Raw genomic sequence first — 19,316 nt, 5'->3', positions numbered from 1 at the left:
CCCCTACCTCCTGGGGTATCGTGCAGATGACGTGACACTTGGAAAGTGGTCGCCACGGCGGCCGCCTCGCTAGCGTGCTGCCACTGCTGTGGACGTTGTCATCGCCACCGGCAGCAGTAGGTGCTCCGTCATGAGCTCTCACAGGCCCAGGACCTGCAGCAGGGGCCCGAGTCGGGTACGTCTTCCGTGTCCTGGAGGTATTAAGGAACCACCACCTCTCAGGGGGAAAGGAATTGACACCTTCTCTCCAGTTGCTTTTTTTCTCCAGGTAGGTTGAAAATGGCCACCTGAGACATGGGGTCAGTGTGCCCTTTAAACTCAGAGGAATGCAGAGGACCCGGTGCGAGTCAGGACGGCTGCACTGCAGCTGCTGTGACAAAACACTCTAGAATCTCAGTGGTGTTATCCGCAGAAGGGCATTTCTTGCTTCTTGCAAGCTCACTGCAGGTCAGCCGGGCTGGGACTCTGCTCTCCGTCACCACTTGAAGCCCTGGCTCCACATTCTGGAATTTTGTTGGGTGCCCTGGGGTGGGAGTGGGAGAAAGGATGGAGAATATTTGTGTGGGACTGGGAATGACAGGCGCCCACGTACCCAGGAAGGAAGGGGCAGGACTCAGTGAGCACAGCTGATCTCCGCTCCACCCACCAAGACCAGAGCATGACAACAGGTCGGGCGGAGGCCATTGGCCAGTGGGCTGATTGAGAGCAGGAGCTCACAAATATTTTCTTAAGGGGCTGGATGGGCTGTACAGTCCTCGTCCCAGCTACTCAACTCTGCAAAGTGCTATAGACAATATATAAACAAATGGACATGGCCATGTTCCAATGAAGCTTCGTTAACAAAAGCAGGTGGCCCGGAGCATCCCCAAGAGAGCCCAAATGGTGTTTTTAATAAAAACATGCTATTCCAATGAAGCCCTTTAATTTGCCAGGTGAACAGGGCTGGTGCGAGGAGCGGCAGCAGTGAGCGGGGTGTGTGGACCTTCCAGCAAGTGACCCCCAGCCTTGGGAGCAGACCGGGATGTGGGGTTCCACTCGCCCTGCGGGCTCTGAAAGTACCCTTTTCCCTCAGAGATGTAAGCTACCTCTCTGTTGGGGGCTCCAGGTTTCTCGTTTGAAGCAGCAAAACATAATACTTAAAAACAAAGGGGAAGCTTGCAGCTACTGGAGAGGTGTCCACCGAAGCTCTGGCCTCTGTCCCCTCTCTTCCACGTTCTTCAAGCGTCCTGGGAAGGCCTCTGGAAGTTTCTTAACAGAGGAACTAAACTTGGAAATTCCCTGTCTCCCTCTCCTCTCCCGTAAATATCCAAACCTGCCCACTGCATGCCAAGCCCTGAGCTCAGACTGAGGACGCAGGGGCGGGACAGGAGGATAGGACTGATGTTTCTGTGAGGGTCAAGTTCAAACAATAACGGACAAATGGGTTAGGCAGCAGTGCGGGCCTGAGAGTGGACGGCGTCTGAGGAGAGGGGCTTGCGTCTGGCCCTGGCCTGGGCAGGGGCACAGGGGCCAGTGCAGCAGTCCCCTGGCAGATCTAGCAGAGTAGGATTTAACCCCTGGATTTTGGTGCTGTCAGAATCCTTCAACGGGCCAGTTCTGGAGGGCTCCCAGGCCACACCCCAGGGCCCTGCCAGGAGCCATGCTCCCACTACTGCGTGGTCAGGACAGTGAGGACCTGCAGCTGTCCTGGGAGCTGCCGCCCAGGAGGGCACCAGAGCTGACGCCGGGTTCGGGAGGCCTGCTGCTGTCCCTGGGACACTCTGACACCCACGGCTGAGCTCAGCCACTGCCCCCACAGCAGCCGTCCCAGGGCCTGCACAGCACAGCCTCTGGGCACTGCTGTGGGAGCCCCGATGCTACCAAGGGTGGGCAGCCCAGTGGTGATGCCAGAGTTGCAGCTAGACAGCCGCCTACCCCCACTCCCCAGCCTGCCCCACTCTGGGGCAAGGGCACCGAGTCCCCGGGGCCTACCCACTCTCAGGCCCAGCTGCAGGGGTGGGGAAAGCATGGTGGTCACTTTCACAGCATGCCGTTTGCAGGTGGTGGTGACCAACTATCCCAGCGCCGGAGGCTGGAGTCCACGGTCAGGGTGTCAGTGGGGCTGGTTCTTTCCGTGGCTGGGGGGGGTTGTTTTGGGCCTCTCCGCGGCTCCCATGGGGTTGCTGGCACCTTGGGGCCCCTCTGCTGATGGACAATCACCCTGAGGGCTGCCTTCACCTTCACCTGGACTCCTCTCTGCTACCTTACCTGCCCGTGTCTGAAACCCCCTTTTGTTAAGATACAGGCCTGTTGATTAGGGCCACCCGATGACCTCATCTCAGCTGATTACACCTGCAATGACCCCATTGCCAAATAGCTTTCTTCAAAGGAAACTGGGAGTGGGGTTTGAACAGGATGCTGGGGTGGCTGGCAGGAGGGCCCCATCCAGCCCATAACCCCGGGCCTCTGCAGCAGGAGGCCACCTTGGGGAGGTGTGCAGAGTTCACTCTCCCTACCCCAGGCCAGAGGGGCCAGCCATCAGGAATCAGTTTAGCAGGAAGGCCGTGAGCGTCATATGAGGAGCAGAAAAGAAAACCTCGGAGCTGGCGGGAAGGAGGGGTGTGGCCACTGCATGAAGGCTTGCGGTCCCTTGGCTCCTTGAACTAACTCTACCAGTGACGCGAAGCCTCGGGTGGGGGTGGGGGCTCTAAGCTGGAATCGGATGGCACCTCCGGTGGCAGCCTGGGCAGTGCTGCAGGGGCCAGGCAGGCAGTCGGGAAGATGGTCCGGGGGCTGCAGCAGTCACCCTGGAGGAGGCCACGGGGGCGGGAGCGGAGGTGCACCCGGAGCGTCTGGATGGGCCGCGTGGTCACAGGCAGAGGCAGGAGGGTCTGAGTCAGAAGAGGCCATGTGACCACGGACACAGCGCCTGGAGGAGCTCTGGTTGCCGCTGGCTTTGACCAGGGAGGAGGGGTCATGGCCAGGGAATGTGGTGGCCCCTGGAGCTGGAGAAGGCTCCCAAGGGTTCCAGCTCTGCCAGAGCCTGGAGCCTGCTTCCGACCTCCGGGCCCCGGGGGTGTAAGGTAACTGTGTTCCGAGCTGCTAAATTTGAGGGAAACGAATACAGAAGGGGAAAGGACAATAATATAACTAAATCCCAGCAAGAAACACCAAAATCAAAGATTTTTCTAGAGACCCAATGTCTCTTCCGTGTGCCAGTCACAGTGCTCAATGGCAGGGGGCAGGGGTGGGATTGGGGGGTGGCCCCTGCCTGGAATAACTATGGTAGATCCAACAGTCAGAGCACCAAGCCGGTCAGGCGCTGCGGCTGGGCGGACTGTGGTCTTTCTAGACAGATGATACCTAACCGTAGAAAGAGGCAGAAGTTGGATTCTCCTCCTTTCAGCCATGGACAAGCTACGCTTTCTGTTGCTTGAAAGGTCTGTTGCTGTCCCTGCTTCAAAAGCTCACTCTGAGTCGTGCTAAGCACGTGAGCCCTTCTGTCCCCAGCTTGTGTGTTTAGTGAACTCTAACCTGCACTGCCTGCCTGGAGACGCAGCTTGAGATGGAGTGAGAAGAGGGGTGTTAAAGATGATGGGAAAAGATCTTGTCCCACAGCAGCCTCGACAGGACCTGTCTCTTGGAACCTTGCTTCAGGAAAGAATAGCATTGATAACAGTTAAATGTCTTAGTCCACCAAATGTCTCAGTTCATTTTCTGTTGCTTGAATACCTGAAACTAGATAGTTTATAAAGAAAATGAATTTATTTCTCATATTTCTGGAAGCTGGAAGTCCAAGACTTTGGTACGGGCACGTGGTAGGCCTTCTTGCCACCTCATAACATGGTGGAGGGCACCACTTGGAGAAATAGAACCAGTGTGCTAGCTCGGGTCTCCTCCTCCTCTTTAAAGCCACTAATGCCATCACGGGGCCCCACCATCAAGACCTCCTTTTACCTAAAGACCCCATCTCCAATATCATTGACATGGATTTGAGGATTAAGTTTCCAACACATGAACTTCTGGGGACATAGTCAGACTAGAGAACCAGGGAAGCCTATTCCGAGGGGCTAGAAAGATGTAACGAAGACTTTACAATCATGAGCTGGCCACTGAGTTTTCAGAGAAGGTGCCAGTCATACCTATCTAGCAATTAGAAAAAGGTGTTTGGAACGTGGACAGGACCTGCATGGGTACATTTCAGTTAAAGGACAGGCCTTCTTTCCAAAGTTTCAAGATTCCTGTTCAACACAGACGTACTTGAAACTCATGTTTTGCTTTCAGTGGATTTTTTTCTTGGATGGCCTGCTCTTCCATTGAGAAAGAAGTCTTTGTGTCCATGTGTAGGACCCGTGGGTGATGGGAGTCGATGGTCCGACCTCCTCCCAGCCGGCTCCCCTGGTTGGTTGTGAGTGTCGGGTGTCCCTCCATGGTCCGTGTGCCAGGGTGGAGCCTTCCCAGCCCAGCTAGGCCTTATGCAAATCTGTGCTGTGTGTCTCTGTGATTGTTGGCACGTAAAGCTCCCGCAACTGCCGTTTCCCAATGCCCTTTGAGAGCTGCCAGTTTGTTTCATGTCACTGGAGTCTGAATGACGTGTTTGGAACAGATGCTGGGACAGGTTTGAGTATCCCTTGGAAAGAAGCGGGAGTACCGTGCTTTCTGGGGAGCGAGCTGTGGTCGGGGTGAAGGCCAGCACCCTGCCTCACCCCGAGCTGGAGGTCCTGCAGGCAGCAGCTTCCCACAGTGGGGTGCCGTTGCCCACAGCTGACTTTGTTTCCCCACAGCTGCTGGGCGGTGTAGGAGATGTAAGCCACGGGGCTCCGCAGGCCGTTACCTCACGTCTGTGACCTCTGGCTGCAGTGGCTGGGCCAGAAGCATTTGCTAGGCCTCCCAGGGAACAGCTGCTTCCAGCTTCCCTCCAGGCCACCATCTGGCCCAGAGCTTTGGGCTTCCAGGTTTCAGCTCTTCAGAACCCTTGCTGGCTTCCGCTCCCCAGGGTGGTGACTGTGAATGAAAACCAAGGCCGCTCGCTCTTGTTTGAGGCCCACCCATCTTGGAGTCTTTCCTACGCCCCCTCTGGAACTTTCTCCTCCTCCCTCTGCTTCACTGTCAGTCTAGTCTCCAGACCCTTCCTGACCTTCTGCCTATGCCACATGCCCCCGCTGGTCATTCACAGGACATTCCACTGTCCTGGGATCTTATTGCTGCTGTAACAAATTGCCAGACGCTGAGTGGCTTAAAAAGCGCCATTTACTATCTCACGGTTCTGTAGGTAGGAGCCCAGTGGTGCACTCAGCATCTCGGAAACGTGAAATCGGGACGGCAGAAGGGCTTCATTCCCACGGGGAGGCTGTGCTGGTTTCCTGGGTGCAATGGTTTGAATATATCCCCTCTAAATTGCAAGTGTTGAAACTATGGCCAAAGTGAAGGTATGAAGAGGTGAGACCTTGCGGTGAGTCACAAGGGCTCCTCCCTCACAAGTGGGATTAAGACCCTACGAGTGGAGCTCACTCACCCTCAGCCTCCTCACCCTCCCTTCCACCTGCCACGCGAGGGCACAGGGTTCCTCTCTCCAGAGGACGTGGCAACAAGGTGCCATCTTGGAAGCAGAGGGCATCCCTCAGCAGCAGTCAAGCCTGCGGTACCTTGACCTTGGACTGTGCTGCCTCAAGACATTTTGTTCTTCATAATCTACCCCATCTCAGGCATTTTGTCAAACCAGCACAAACACACTAATCCCCTAGGGCTACCGTAATAAAGTGCCCAAACTGGATGGCTTCAGACAGCAGAAGTCCATGTCTCGCAGTTAGAGAGGCTGGACATTGAAGTGTAGGCATCTGCAGGGCTGGGCTCCCTCTGAAGGATGGGGGGAGGCTCCTTCTCCATTTCTGGCTTCTGGTAGTTCTGGGCATTTTGGATTTGTGGTTTTGTCACTCTGATCTGTGCCCATCGTCACATGGTTTTCTCCGCTGCCTGTCTTCTCCTCTCTGTCTCTTATAAAGATACTTATCTCTGAATTTAGGGCCCATTTGGGTGATCCAAGATGACGTCATTTTGAGATCTCAAACTTAAATACATCTCTAATTTATTCTCAAAGACACATATGCGGAGTTCAAGGGATAAGGTGTCGACACGTTGTTTTGGGGCCGCCATTTGACCCACTCCCGTTGAAACTGTTAAAAACTCCCCACTCGAAGCCCTCCGTGGGTCTTCCCAACGGCCTCTCACGTGTCTTTCAACGTGAGCTGTGCCTGATATAATCCCACTGCAGAAGAGCAACCTCTGCAGAAACCTAGCACGGAATCGTCCGTCCCAGGAGAGACGGTCCAAGAGCATGGGTGCCAAGACAGGTCAGTCATCGCGAGGCTAACCCAAGGGGCACGCGCGGGGGTGTCTGCTTTGGAGTGCTCTGCACTGGAGTGTTGAGCCTCGACTTCTTCTCCGACGGTCAATCCGCAGCTTGCTTAGATGACATCTACGCTCACATGCCCTACTGTGGGGCCGAGGAAGGAAGCCTTTTCTCTGCTTTGAACTGTTTAGATTTCTATTTTCATTCTGATACGCCCAGAGCAATAAGCACAAAGGCCTGAAGGCTCACCATTTCTCAATCCTGATCCTCCTTAGAGTAAACAAGGCTCGGGTTACAAGTGGGTTCTGCCCACTTCTCCACCGGGAGGCAGGGGACTTGGCCAGCAGGCAGGGCTCTGAGAGTCCATGGGACGGGCACGTGGGCACACCCACACAGCTCCTGCGTGAGGGCTTCGATCCTCCACCCAAAGGCCTTCCCTGATGGTAAACAGAGATAAGGAGCTAATCCCGGGCTGCCGGGAACCACGTTGCCCCAACCCCGAGTGCCTGCCAGCGCCGACCACAGGCGCAGATGGCAAGGCTGCCGCCCGGGGCTGTCCGGGGGTGTGGCAGGATGCCCAGGTCGGGGATGTCTGTGAGGTTATGCCCACGGTAGGCCATTGCAGGGCCCCTTTCAAAAACATCCCACCAACATGGCGAGAGCCAGCCTCTGTGCCCACCTCCACTGCCTCCCTGCCCTGTCACCTGACACCCCAGTTGCGGCCACACCCTCCTGCCTGCTCCCTCTCAGCCCTTGAGCGCACCTGGCAAGCAGCCATTCCCTCCTCGTGGGTCCGCTGCGCGGGGAGTGGCCGCCATCTTGCTAGTGTCACCAAGGGCTTCTACCTGGTCCAGGCTCACCTCCCCCGCTCATCCTCTCCACTCTGCATCTGCCCGGCTGCTCCAGGCTGAAGCTGCCCTACCTCCCCTGGCCCGGTCACTCTGCGTCTGGAGGGCCACTCCCTTCAGGAAGCCCAGAGTCCCTTCCCTCCGCTCCCTTCCATTGCAACGCTGCCTCTCCAGGAGGGGCCGCACTCTTCCTGCTTCCACACCCCCACCTCACCTGTGTCCTCCCTGACTCCTGCCGCAGAGGCTCCAGAGAAGAGGAGGCTTTGGATTTGCTCTGTGCTTTGCAGTGACCTCCCCCACGCCTACCATGGCGCCCGTACCCGGAGCCCTGGGATCAGTCGTTGGACAAATGAATGGAAGAGAGAATGAATGACAGCACTCGCCGGGTGTCCTGCACCCCATCTGCCCAGAACTGGCTTTGTCATTCTGTCTGCAATGAGTCATCTGCTCCGGGGACTCACGATTCTTCCTCCTTCCTCCACCCGTGGACTTTATAAAAAGTGGCGACAGGCTGGGTCGGTTGGAATCGCCGTGGGACGTGTGCTTTTCTAGGCCCTAGAGAGGCACTGGCTGTGTAATTTTCCATGCTCAGTGTGGGGAGGCAGTACATTTCCACTGAGAGAGGAAGGAGCTGGTGGCAAAGGCAGGTGGTGTTTTACCGGGGAAAACCAGGGACGCTGGTATGCAAAGCCATCGTGGGCTTGGGGCCAGCACAGTCATCCAGTCACCAGGTGCCAAGGGGAAGGCGGCAGCTCCAGAACAGAGTGCTCATTATGCGGAGAGCGATCACTTCACTTTGCCCGGCCCCAGATCCTCCTGGGAAATCAGCACCCTCTCTGGCCCGACCCGGGGAGGGCAGCTGTCCGTCCTTACTGTCTGGCAAGCTGGCTGGATTGGGCCAGCGTTGCCCCGCGTGCGCACAGGGCGGTATTCCTACAGAGATTTCCTCGTTCCTTCTGTTTTCCTCTCTCCATTTCCCTCCTAAGGGAGCTGTTTGCTCAGTCGCTGATCTGCAGAACGGGGAATGATCTAGATTATCTGTGGGCGCGCTCACCTCCTACAGAGCTCAGGACGGGACCCCTCGGAGCTGCACTCAGGCTGCCTTAGGAAATGCTTACGGCTCAACCCAAGAGCACTTTACAGTGAACAACAAAGTGACAGATGTCAAAACCAGAATCCCAGATTCATAGTCCATCTCCTGCTGACTGACCACGTACACTTGGGACAGTTCCTTAACTTCAATCCTGTGTGTCCTCATCAAAAATGGATCAATTAATACCACATTGGGAACTATTTGCAGATAAATCTATCTATCACCCATCTCTCTATCACCTAGCCCAGTGCCTGGCCTCAAAAAAGCTGTCAGCAAAGGGCAGTTGTTGCTCCTGGCTGCTGCTGGCCACGTCTTATTTAGACTGGAAGTTGCAGGGCCTGGAGAGCTCCTGCTTCTTACTGGGCGTTCCCTGAGTGCTGGTAGGAGGAGTCCGCTCAGGGCCAAGCTGAGCTCCTAGGTCCACTTCTAGATGCCTGCTCTTTGGACACATTTGCCCTGTTAAAAGCCCAGTGTGCACCCTTGTTTTGTGTCATTGCTATTTATTAGACATGGTGTGTTCACACCCGTGTGTGGAATCCTTGGCCCGGGGTGAATTCCACAGCAGGGGCTCCCTCCCTCTCCCGCCGGCAGCTCAGTGCCTGGCTCCTGATGGAGATGCACGGCCGGTGGTAGACCAGCAGTTCGCAGCATGGCGGCTTTGCCTAGTCCCGGCCGTTCTGCAGGCGGTGGTCTCCTCAAGGGCAGCCCACCTCTCAACTCTCTTCTCTGGTTCTAGAATAGGATCTGGCTTTTTAATTTTATTTAAAATTTTTTTTTAGTTTTTTTTAATTTCTAAAATTTCTAAAATTTTTTATTTGTCCTAATTAGTTAGACATGACAGTAGAATGCATCTAGGCATTTTGATAATCATACATAAACGGAGTATCGTTTCTCATTTTTCTGACTGTACATGTTGCAGGATCACATTGGTCATGAGTCATACATGTGCATGAGGTAATAATGTCTGTTTCACTCTGCTATCCTTCCTACCCCAAATCCCTTCCCTCCCTTCACTTCCCTCCTCCTAATCTAAAGTGACTCTGTTCTTCCCTAGCGCTCCCCATTGTTGCGAGTTAGCATCTGCATATCACAGAAAACATTTGGCCTTTGATTTTGGGGGGTTTGGTTCATTTCACTTAGAATGATATTCTCCAGCTCCATCCATTTACCAGCAAATGCCAGAATTTCACTCTTCTTTAAAGCTGACTACTATTCCATCGTATATATACATACCACATTTTCTTTTTTCTGTGAGTGTCCCTTTCCCCCACGTCCTCGCCAACATTTACTGTGGCTGGTATTCTTGATCATTGCCATTCTGACTGGAGTGAGATGGAATCTCAGTGTAGTTTTGATTTGTATTTCTCTAATTGGTCGAGATGTTGAACATTTTTCATGTTTGTTGATCGATTGCATTTCTTCTTCTGTGAAGTGTCTGCTCAGCTCCTCTGACCATTTATTGATTGGGTTATCTGGTTTTTGGCGTTGAGTTTTTGGATCTGGCTTTTGTAGACAGAACCAGAGATGCAACCAGCAGAGTCCAGCATGAAAGAAACAGCGTGGCTTCGTGATGACAGAATCCTGAAGCATTTCCTGGCACCGCTAAGCGCGAACCCAGGAGGGCCCCCCTCCCGCCCGTCAGGGTCTGTCCCGGTGCCAGGTCACACCCTGCGGTGCCAGCCCTGTTTGCAGACAGGACGCACACACGTGCCTGTGCACCCCAACCTGCTTGCTGTTCTCAGCAGGGTGGTCAGTGCTGTGTCCGATGACCAGAGCTGCTGGCCTGAGCCACCCACGCACCAGTCTAGCTCGGAGGTGCTCAGCCCCTGCCCACGATGGAATCTTCAGGAAATAGCTACGCTCGGTCCCACTGCAGAGGTTCCGATGATGTGTGAGGTGGGCCTTGGGAGGTGGTCACCTCCTCTACCTACCTGACACTTCCTGATGACCCGCCAGGACCCAGAACCGGCTTGGTGAGTTTGGGCTCATGGTGCGGGTGGGTTCCTCCTTCCTCATCAGCAGGATGGCGCCAGGACAGGCACGTGATTGCTGCTCTGAATTGTGGGTAAGACGCGTGCCACATGAAGTTTGCCATCTTTACCGTCGTGTGTGCGCAGTTCGGCGGGATTAAGTACATTTCCACTGCTGCGCTAGGATGGCCTTGCTTCATCCCCAGGACCCGCTTTGTTGTGCTACACTGGAACTCTGTCCCCAGGAGGCTCCTTGCTGTGCCTGGCCCAGCCCCAGCAGCCCCTCCTGCTTTCTGTCTGCCCGACTCTGACCACCCTGGATGCCTCGCCTGGATGGCACCCCATGGCATCCGTCCTGTGGCATCTGGGGACTGACTCATTTCACTTGCATCTTCCTCAAGTGCCACCCAAGTTGGGCACATTTTGGGATTTCCTTCCTTTTAACTGCTGATATTCCAGTGTACGCAGACGCTGCCATTCGCTCACCCATCCATCCATCAGAGACGGCTGGGTTGCTTCCACCTCGGGCTATTGCGTGTGAACACATGATTTGCACACTAGAGTGGTTTGATTGTTGTCCCTATTCTTGGATGGGAAAACCGAGGCCCGGAGGGAGCAGGTGACTGTCCACTTGGCAGAGTGGGAGGCTGCTCCCCACGTGCTCTCTCCTCTTCCGTGTCCCCTCGTCCCCGCCAAGCTGTCTCTTGGGCATTACGGTAAACGGTGACTTTCCCCCCACAGTGGCTTGGTAGTTTCCTCCCCTGTGGGCCCAGTGGGGGAGCCGGAGCTGGTGGAAAGGGATGCACCCAGCTGTCCTCTTCCGGAGTCCCCCGCAGCGCCTGTGGAGTCGGGGCTGAGTTGCTCATGGGGAAGAGGTCACGGTGCCTTGTGGCTGTCATGACAGGACAGACAGCGGAGGGACCAGGGCAAAGGGCGCCCTGCAGCCAATGTGGGGCCACGGTTAAATTCTGCTCATTTCTTCCGAGGGTGGCGGGAAAGGCAGGGCTGCGGGGTCTCCTGCCTCTTCCACCGTTACGGTCCAGCGAGCAGCCTGTGGGCTTCCCTCTCCCAGCCCTGGTCTCCTGGAGGTGGAGGTGATAGTGCCCTTCCTGGTCCCGTGAGAGCCAGGATTTCCCCCTAACTCTATCAGCATGAGATACTAGGAGGACAGAGAGAGGGAAAATGAATTAGTTTTTCTAAATCTTCTGTTTTTTTTTTTGGAAATCTGACTCTCTTGGCCTCTCTGAACTTAGCTGCTCCTTTGATAAGTGTGATGATGCTCCAACTGCAGAACAGAAATTTCTGGGATGGATTTTTTAAAAAATGTGCTTTCCACTGGCATCTTTTCAAAGAGGTGGGAAGAGGGACTTCCCCGCCCCTCTGGGGTGACTAGGCCAGGGCTCTGTCCCTGTTCTCAGGGGCTGAAGGCAGCGTGACATGGCCCTGACAGGTTTGGCCCATCTCTGCACGTTACCGCCAAGGAATTAAAAGCAGGGCTGCCCATCCCTGCGCAGGGCTGCTCACAGAAGCCGTGATTCCCTAACCCAAAGGTGAGGCAGCCAAACCCATCAGCGGACAGACGGATGCGCCCTCGGAATGCACTGCTGTCACGGGCCTCCTGACCACCTTGTGGCGAGTGAGGGACAGCACGCCTGTGCCTGTGAGATTGTGATGGACTCCTGCTGCCTGGTGACGTCATGCGTGGTTCCAGAACCAGAGGTGTTCAGAACTACCTGTGCACAGGTGTGCAGCCTGGGAGGAAGAGGCCACTCCTGGCACCCAGGTGCGTGGAGGCCACCACCCCGGTCAGTGCGAGGGCCCCCGGTCTGTATAGCCCTGAGATGAGCAGCACACACTTCTCAGAACGAGTCCTTGTTGGTGAGCGAGGTGCGACCGTATGCAGAATACACGGAAGTCGACGATTCAGTCACAGATGATGAAGTTCTGATGTGCGCTGTGACATGGATGGACCTGGACACTCTGCTAGGTGAGTTCTGATACATGGTGTGACATGGATGGACCTTAGACACACTCTGCTAGGTGAGTTCTGATACATGGTGTGACATGGATGGACCTTGGACACACTCTGCTAGGTGAGTTCTGATGCACGCTGTGACATGGATGGACCTTGGAAACACTCTGCTAGGTGAGTTCTGATACATGGTGTGACATGGATGGACCTTGGACACACTCTGCTAGGTGAGTTCTGATGCACGCTGTGACATGGATGGACCTTGGACACACTCTGCTAGGTGAGTCCTGATGCACGCTGTGACATGGATGGACCTTGGACACACTCTGCTAGGTGAGTTCTGATGCACACTGCGACATGGATGGACCTTGGACACACTCTGCTAGGTGAGTTCTGATGCACACTGTGACATGGATGGACCTTGGACACACTCTGCTAGGTGAGTTCTGATACATGCTGTGACATGGATGGACCTTGGACACACTCTGCTAGGTGAGTTCTGATACATGGTGTGACATGGATGGACCTTGGACACACTCTGCTAGGTGAGTTCTGATGCACACTGTCACATGGATGGACCTTGGACACACTCTGCTAGGTGAGTTCTGATGCACACTGTGACATGGATGGACCTTGGACACACTCTGCTAGGTGAGTTCTGATACACACTGTGACGTGGATGAACCTGGACACTCTGCTAGGTGAGTTCTGATACATGGTATGACATGGATGGACCTTGGACACACTCTGCTAGGTGAGTTCTGATGCACGCTGTGACATGGATGGACCTTGGACACAGTCTGCTAGGTGAGTTCTGATACATGCTGTGACATGATGGACCTTGGACACACTCTGCTAGGTGAGTTCTGATACACACTGTGACGTGGATGAACCTGGACACTCTGCTAGGTGAGTTCTGATACATGGTATGACATGGATGGACCTTGGACACACTCTGCTAGGGGAGTTCTGATGCACGCTGTGATATGGATGGACCTTGGACACTCTGATAGTTGAGTTCTGATACATGGTGTGACCTGGATGGACCTTGGACACACTCTGCTAGGTGAGTTCTGATGCACGCTGTGACATGCATGGACCTTGGACACACTCTGCTAGGTGAGTTCTGATGCACACTGCGACATGGATGGACCTTGGAAACACTCTGCTAGGTGAGTTCTGATACATGGTGTGACATGATGGACCTTGGACACACTCTGCTAGGTGAGTTCTGATGCACACTGTGACATGATGGACCTTGGACACACTCTGCTAGGTGAGTTCTGATGCACACTGCGACATGGATGGACCTTGGACACACTCTGCTAGGTGAGTTCTGATACATGCTGTGACATGGATGGACCTTGGACACACTCTGCTAGGTGAGTTCTGATGCACGCTGTGACATGGATGGACCTTGGACACACTCTGCTAGGTGAGTTCTGATGCACGCTGTGACATGGATGGACCTTGGACACACTCTGCTAGGTGAGTTCTGATACACACTGTGACGTGGATGAACCTGGACACTCTGCTAGGTGAGTTCTGATACATGGTATGACATGGATGGACCTTGGACACACTCTGCTAGGGGAGTTCTGATGCACGCTGTGATATGGATGGACCTTGGACACTCTGATAGTTGAGTTCTGATGCACGCTGTGACATGGATGGACCTTGGACACACTCTGCTAGGTGAGTCCTGATGCACACTGCGACATGGATGAACCTGGACACTCTGCTAGGTGAGTTCTGATACATGGTGTGACATGGATGGACCTTGGACACACTCTGCTAGGGGAGTTCTGATGCACGCTGTGACATGGATGGACCTTGGACACACTCTGCTAGGTGAGTCCTGATGCACACTGCGACATGGATGGACCTTGGACATACTCTGCTAGGTGAGTTCTGATACATGCTGTGACATGGATGGACCTTGGACAGACTTTGCTAGGTGAGTTCTGATGCACACTGCGACATGGATGGACCTTGGACACACTCTGCTAGGTGAGTTCTGATGCACACTGTGACATGGATGGACCTTGGACACACTCTGCTAGGTGAGTTCTGATACATGCTGTGACATGGATGGACCTTGGACACACTCTGCTAGGTGAGTTCTGGTATACCCTGTGACATGATGGACCTTGGACACACTCTGCTAGGTGAGTTCTGATGCACACTGTCACATGGATGGACCTTGGACACACTCTGCTAGGTGAGTTCTGATACATGGTGTGACATGGATGGACCTTGGACACACTCTGCTAGGTGAGTTTTGATACACACTGTGACATGGATGGACCTTGGACACACTCTGCTTGGTGAGTTCTGATACATGGTATGACATGGATGGACGTTGGACACACTCTGCTAGGTGAGTTCTGATGCACACTGTGACATGGATGGACGTTGGACACACTCTGCTAGGTGAGTTCTGATGCACACTGCGACATGGATGGACGTTGGTCACACTGCTAAGTGTGAGAAGACCGACACAAAGGGCATTATGTGTATCATCTGATTCCACTTGTAAGAGAGACGGAGACTAGGTAGACCCACGCAGCAGAAGACAGCCTGGAGGGTCCAGGGCTGCGGGGAGGGAGGAGCTGAGCCGAGGTGCTGGAAATTCGGTGGAGGACCTGGAGGAAGGTGGCACACACTGTGGCTCACAATGCCTCTGAGCTGCTGGCTGAGAAGTGTTGGTGTTACGTGACCTGGAGCTGGAAGAAGAGGTGGCACGTGGCAGTAGATGTGAGCACGTCCGCGTTCCTCTGTGGTTCCTGAGGCTCTCTGTGGTCAGGTGGGAGGGGTTTGGCCGCCCCTGGCCTCCCTGCCCTTGGGTGGTCACAACACGATGCTCAGTCTGTTTTCCTGGGGGTCCAGGTAAGCGTTCACGGGAGGAAGAGCCTGGAAGTGCTGTCTGTAGACATGGAAACGGAGCTGGCCCCTGCATTTTCCAGAGGCCGGTCCTGCGCTGCCGTGGGCCTGGTCGGATGGCATTTCCCCGCATCCCTGCACTTCTTTGGGTGGTGGTCCTCCTGCCGAGAGGCTCTGCAGCTGCCCCCAGTGGATGAGATCGGCAATCGTCCCGGGCTGGCATCCTCGGGGGATTTTGGTCCCGGGAGTCCGCAGGCACAGGCAGCCTGGGCTCCGAGGGCCAGGCTGAAGCAGGGACAGTCCTGTGAACTCCTTGCAAGCCTCACAGAGGTGACCTTTGTCCCTCAGCCTACTGACCTGAGGCCTCCAGAGTCACGCGGTCCCCCAGGTGATGGTGGCAGGCATGACGTTCTGTGAGCAGACCAGCCCGAAGGCCTGGAGGTCCAGGGTCAGCTGCTGCTCCCAGGCCTTTCTCCCCAGTGCCGTTTTCCCACGGTGAGAAGTAGAATGAAGCCACCAGCCTCGGAGAACTTAGTTGGATTTATTGATCGGCGCTGGGCCTGGCCCACCTGCCAGGGGGCTCATGAAGCCCGTGGCGTCCCCGGGTGACAGCTGTGGTGACGTTGAGGACATCTGCGGGCTCGCGGCCTTGGTCGGGTGCAGCTGCCGTCCTGGCCAGTGTGCCACTGCCCTCCACGTTCAGAGCTGACGGCCAGCTCGGGCCTACTGACGATCGGCTGGGCTTCTAAGTGCAGCCCAGAGACTGAGAGACACGGCGACAGGCTCCCAAAGAGCGACCTGTGAGGACCTTGCCGACTGTGTCCACAACCGGCCAGGCCCAGCAGGGCCCTGGTTGTCCCCTCCCTGTCGCCTCAGTACCTGGCCACAATACAGTGATGGCGTCCATGGTGCCAGGTGCCCCTCCTTTCCCGGGTCCCCTGAGGGACGAGGCTGTCACAGGGTGTGTTTGCACAGCTGCTTTGGAAAGTGCTGGCGCCACCTCGGCCCCGGGTGGCCCTGCTGTCCGGGAAGGTCCTCCACTGAAGGAGCTTTTCAGTCCCCAAGGCTTCGTTCTGGTCCGTCCATCCCTGTTGTCGCCCAGATCCGATCGAGGGCCCCGTGGCGCCAGGCACTCCTCTAACCAGACGGAGAAGCTGAGAGGCGACTGATGTCCCCCGGTCAGAAGAGCAGGCCCTGACCCTCCCGCTGCCCTGCCGTGACCACGGAGGCTGGCGGCCGGGCGGCGCTGAGAGCGTGCTGAGCTGTCCCCTCACCGCTGAGCCTCGAGCATCTGTGCTCCTCAGGTTTGCTCTGCCGCCATTGAGTTGCCGCGCGTTCCGCCAATTTCCATGATACGTTCAGGACGGTTTCTCTGCCCCTTAAGGGACGGTTCCGTGGGCGTCAACCAAGGATGATTTCTTGTCACGGGAAGGTTTTCAGTGACTGCTCCTGATGGATAGTCCAGAGTGGAGATCAAAGGCCAGCCTGGCACACCTGGCCCTGCTCCCTGCTTGTCCCTCAGCGACGCTGGCTCTGCGCCTGTGCTCTGCTGGGCCTGGAGGGCGGGGGAGCCGGGATGTGCCACCAGGCCTCAGGAAGGCTGCCGACTCGACACCCTCCCTGAGGCAAGCGGGTGAAGGAACCAGCGTCCTGCGTCTCTCAGTGTGCGCCGGGCCTTGTAGGGCCTCAGGGCTGCAGGGGCCTCGCCCGCTCCGGTGAAGATGCCCTGCTCAAGTCAGTAAGGTTCGTGGTTATATATGTGTTTTTTCCAGATGCCAAACTATATCTCAGGATTCTAGTTTGAAATAAACTCTGCATTTGGATCTTTTCTTTACTTTCAGGCTGAGCAAATACAAATGCCGAGTACTCAATTCATAGAAATGAAATAAGATCAAGACTGACTAGGTTCGTAGCTACTAGGGCTTCAAAGGGTTGGCTGACTGATTGTATCTGGCTACTTTTCAAAACACTTGGGACTCTTTCAACAGGAATTGAGCTCAGATTGGATTAAGAAGGAAGGAAGGAGGGGAGGTCAGAGAGAGAGAAAAAGGAGCTTCAGGTCCAGCTGGATCCAGGATCAGAATGATCATCAGGACCGTCTTGCTCCTCTCTCTCAGCTCTGTCTACCTCTGCGTAACTTTATTCTTAGACTGATTTTCTCCTTAGAGTTGCAAGATGGTTCCTAGGAGCGCCTACGACTAGTAGAACCTCCAGATAAAGAGTGACCTCTCACCCTGAGCTCCATTTCAGTTCCCCGAAGCACTTGGATTAGCCACCTCTGGGCCGATCATGGTGTCTGGTGGCAGGGTACCCTCAAGGCATGGGGGCTGCCTGCTCTGGGTGGGTGAAGAGCTCCCCTGGCCGATCGCAGCGTGAGGATCAGGAAGGGTGGCCTCTGGTCTCTGAGGGAAGGACACCGTGCTGGCACACGGCCGTGTTCTTTTCCTTGGAGGGGAGGCTGGCGCTGGAGGAAGCACTGGGGCGCCCCTGCGGGTGACCTGGCGGCCGGGCTCCCGCGGCCCAGGCTTCCTGGCCAGGGGACCTCCCTCTGCCTGCTGGGACGTGGAGGGACGCACGTCCCTACTGGTGAGAGGGTACTGAGGGTGCGTGGGCTGGTGCTGGGAGCCATCTTGCACCCCTCCTCTGGGCGCGACCCAATCACATCTTCCAGTGTGAAGGGGCTCTCCGCGGGCGAGGAGGCGGGAAGCGCCCACGGGAGTCACTGACTCTCTTGCCCAGCGGTCATCACGCACCAGGACAGGGAGGCCTGCCTCCTGGCACAGGAGGCCAGCGACCTGCTCCCCGGAGCTCCTGATTCTGGAGGGAGGACAGGGCCCCGGCTGTGTGACATGGGAGGTGCCAGGAGGGGCGCAGGCACGGCCCCTACCCACCTGGCTGCAGCTTTGTGAATCAGGGCCTCCCTGGTGGCCCTTCTCCCTCTCACCTGCTGCTCTGGGTCCCCAGCTTCGCACCCCTTCACTCGAAATCCTGTGCCCTTCTCACTACCTGCACCTCTGCCCGCAGGTGGGGAAGGGCCCTCTCGTGGCAAGTGGGAGTGGTTGGTACTGGATCCAGGGGGTCTGTGACTTTTTCCCCTCTCCAGAGAGACACGTGGCACTTTCTGGAGACAACCTTCTCTGTGCCATGACTGGGGGCGCTATTGGCATGCAGAGAACAGAGACACAGCAAAACCTCCTGAGATGCACAGCAAGCCCCCCACAGAAACGCAGCCCAGAGTGTCAGTGGGACACTGCGATTGAGGGCAGGGTACAAGCACAGGAAGGTGGCTGAGGGGAGGGTTGGGAAGGAAGCCCCACAGGGCTTGTGTTGTGGAGACGGAGAAGAAAGACCCTTTCCCTTCCCTGGCCCAAAGCATCCAGAGGTCCGTGAAGAGAGAGCCCGGCTGCCCACCCACCATCCCACCCGATGCAGAGGTTGGGGAAGGAGCACCAGCCACGGGGACCGCGTCACCAGCCCCGCCCTTCTTCCCAGTGGCCTCGGCTTCCCACCGAGCTGCCTAGATCAGGGGAGGGCTCGCAGCGACCGCCGTCACAGGCCTGCTCCTTTTCTGGAGTCAGAACTGCCACTTACCCGCACGCTGGACTGCGGGCCACGCCGGCCGCGTGTCCCCGAATCTCCTCAGAGCAGCCTGGCCACCTGGGCGCCTGGCCACCCAGGAGGAAGGAGGGCTGCATTTCCCTGCCTGCCCTGCGGCTGGGCCAGGAGTGGGACAGACTGACCGACGGGGTGGCCGCAGTGGCCTCTTTCCAGACGGCTTGGCGCTCCTCCTTCCTGGGACAGGTGTGACGGCTGGGGCACCATCTTAAACCAGGAGACCAGGACCTAGCCCAGGGCTGGCCCCGTGGAAGGACAGACGGAGCCAGGCCAGAGGGCGTGGTGGACAGGAGCTGGGTCCTTCTGCCAGACCTCCCGGGAAGGGGAGACCCACCTTCCTGCTGCTTAGACCAGCGAGAGTGGCGTCTCTGAGACTCGCAGCCACCCGATCCCAAGGGGTAGGATATGCAAATCCATCCCGGGACGTCCCCATTTTACCTTGAGGCCTTTCCTGGGCTGAAATAGAGGGCTGCGGGCGGAGAGCGTGCAGACTGGCAGCCCGTCCCGCCAGGTGCCCACGGGCCGTGTGTGAGCCACCACCTGGGAAGGAGGGGCGCCTCGCCTACAGGAGCCCCTCCACCTGCCCCCGTTCCATCGGGATCTGGAA

The sequence above is a fragment of the Sciurus carolinensis genome, chromosome 9, assembly GCF_902686445.1.
Source record: "Sciurus carolinensis chromosome 9, mSciCar1.2, whole genome shotgun sequence".
NCBI classification, from domain to species: Eukaryota; Metazoa; Chordata; class Mammalia; order Rodentia; family Sciuridae; genus Sciurus; species Sciurus carolinensis.
The sequence above is the reverse complement of the archived record's forward strand: the minus strand, read 5'-3'. Positions refer to the sequence as shown.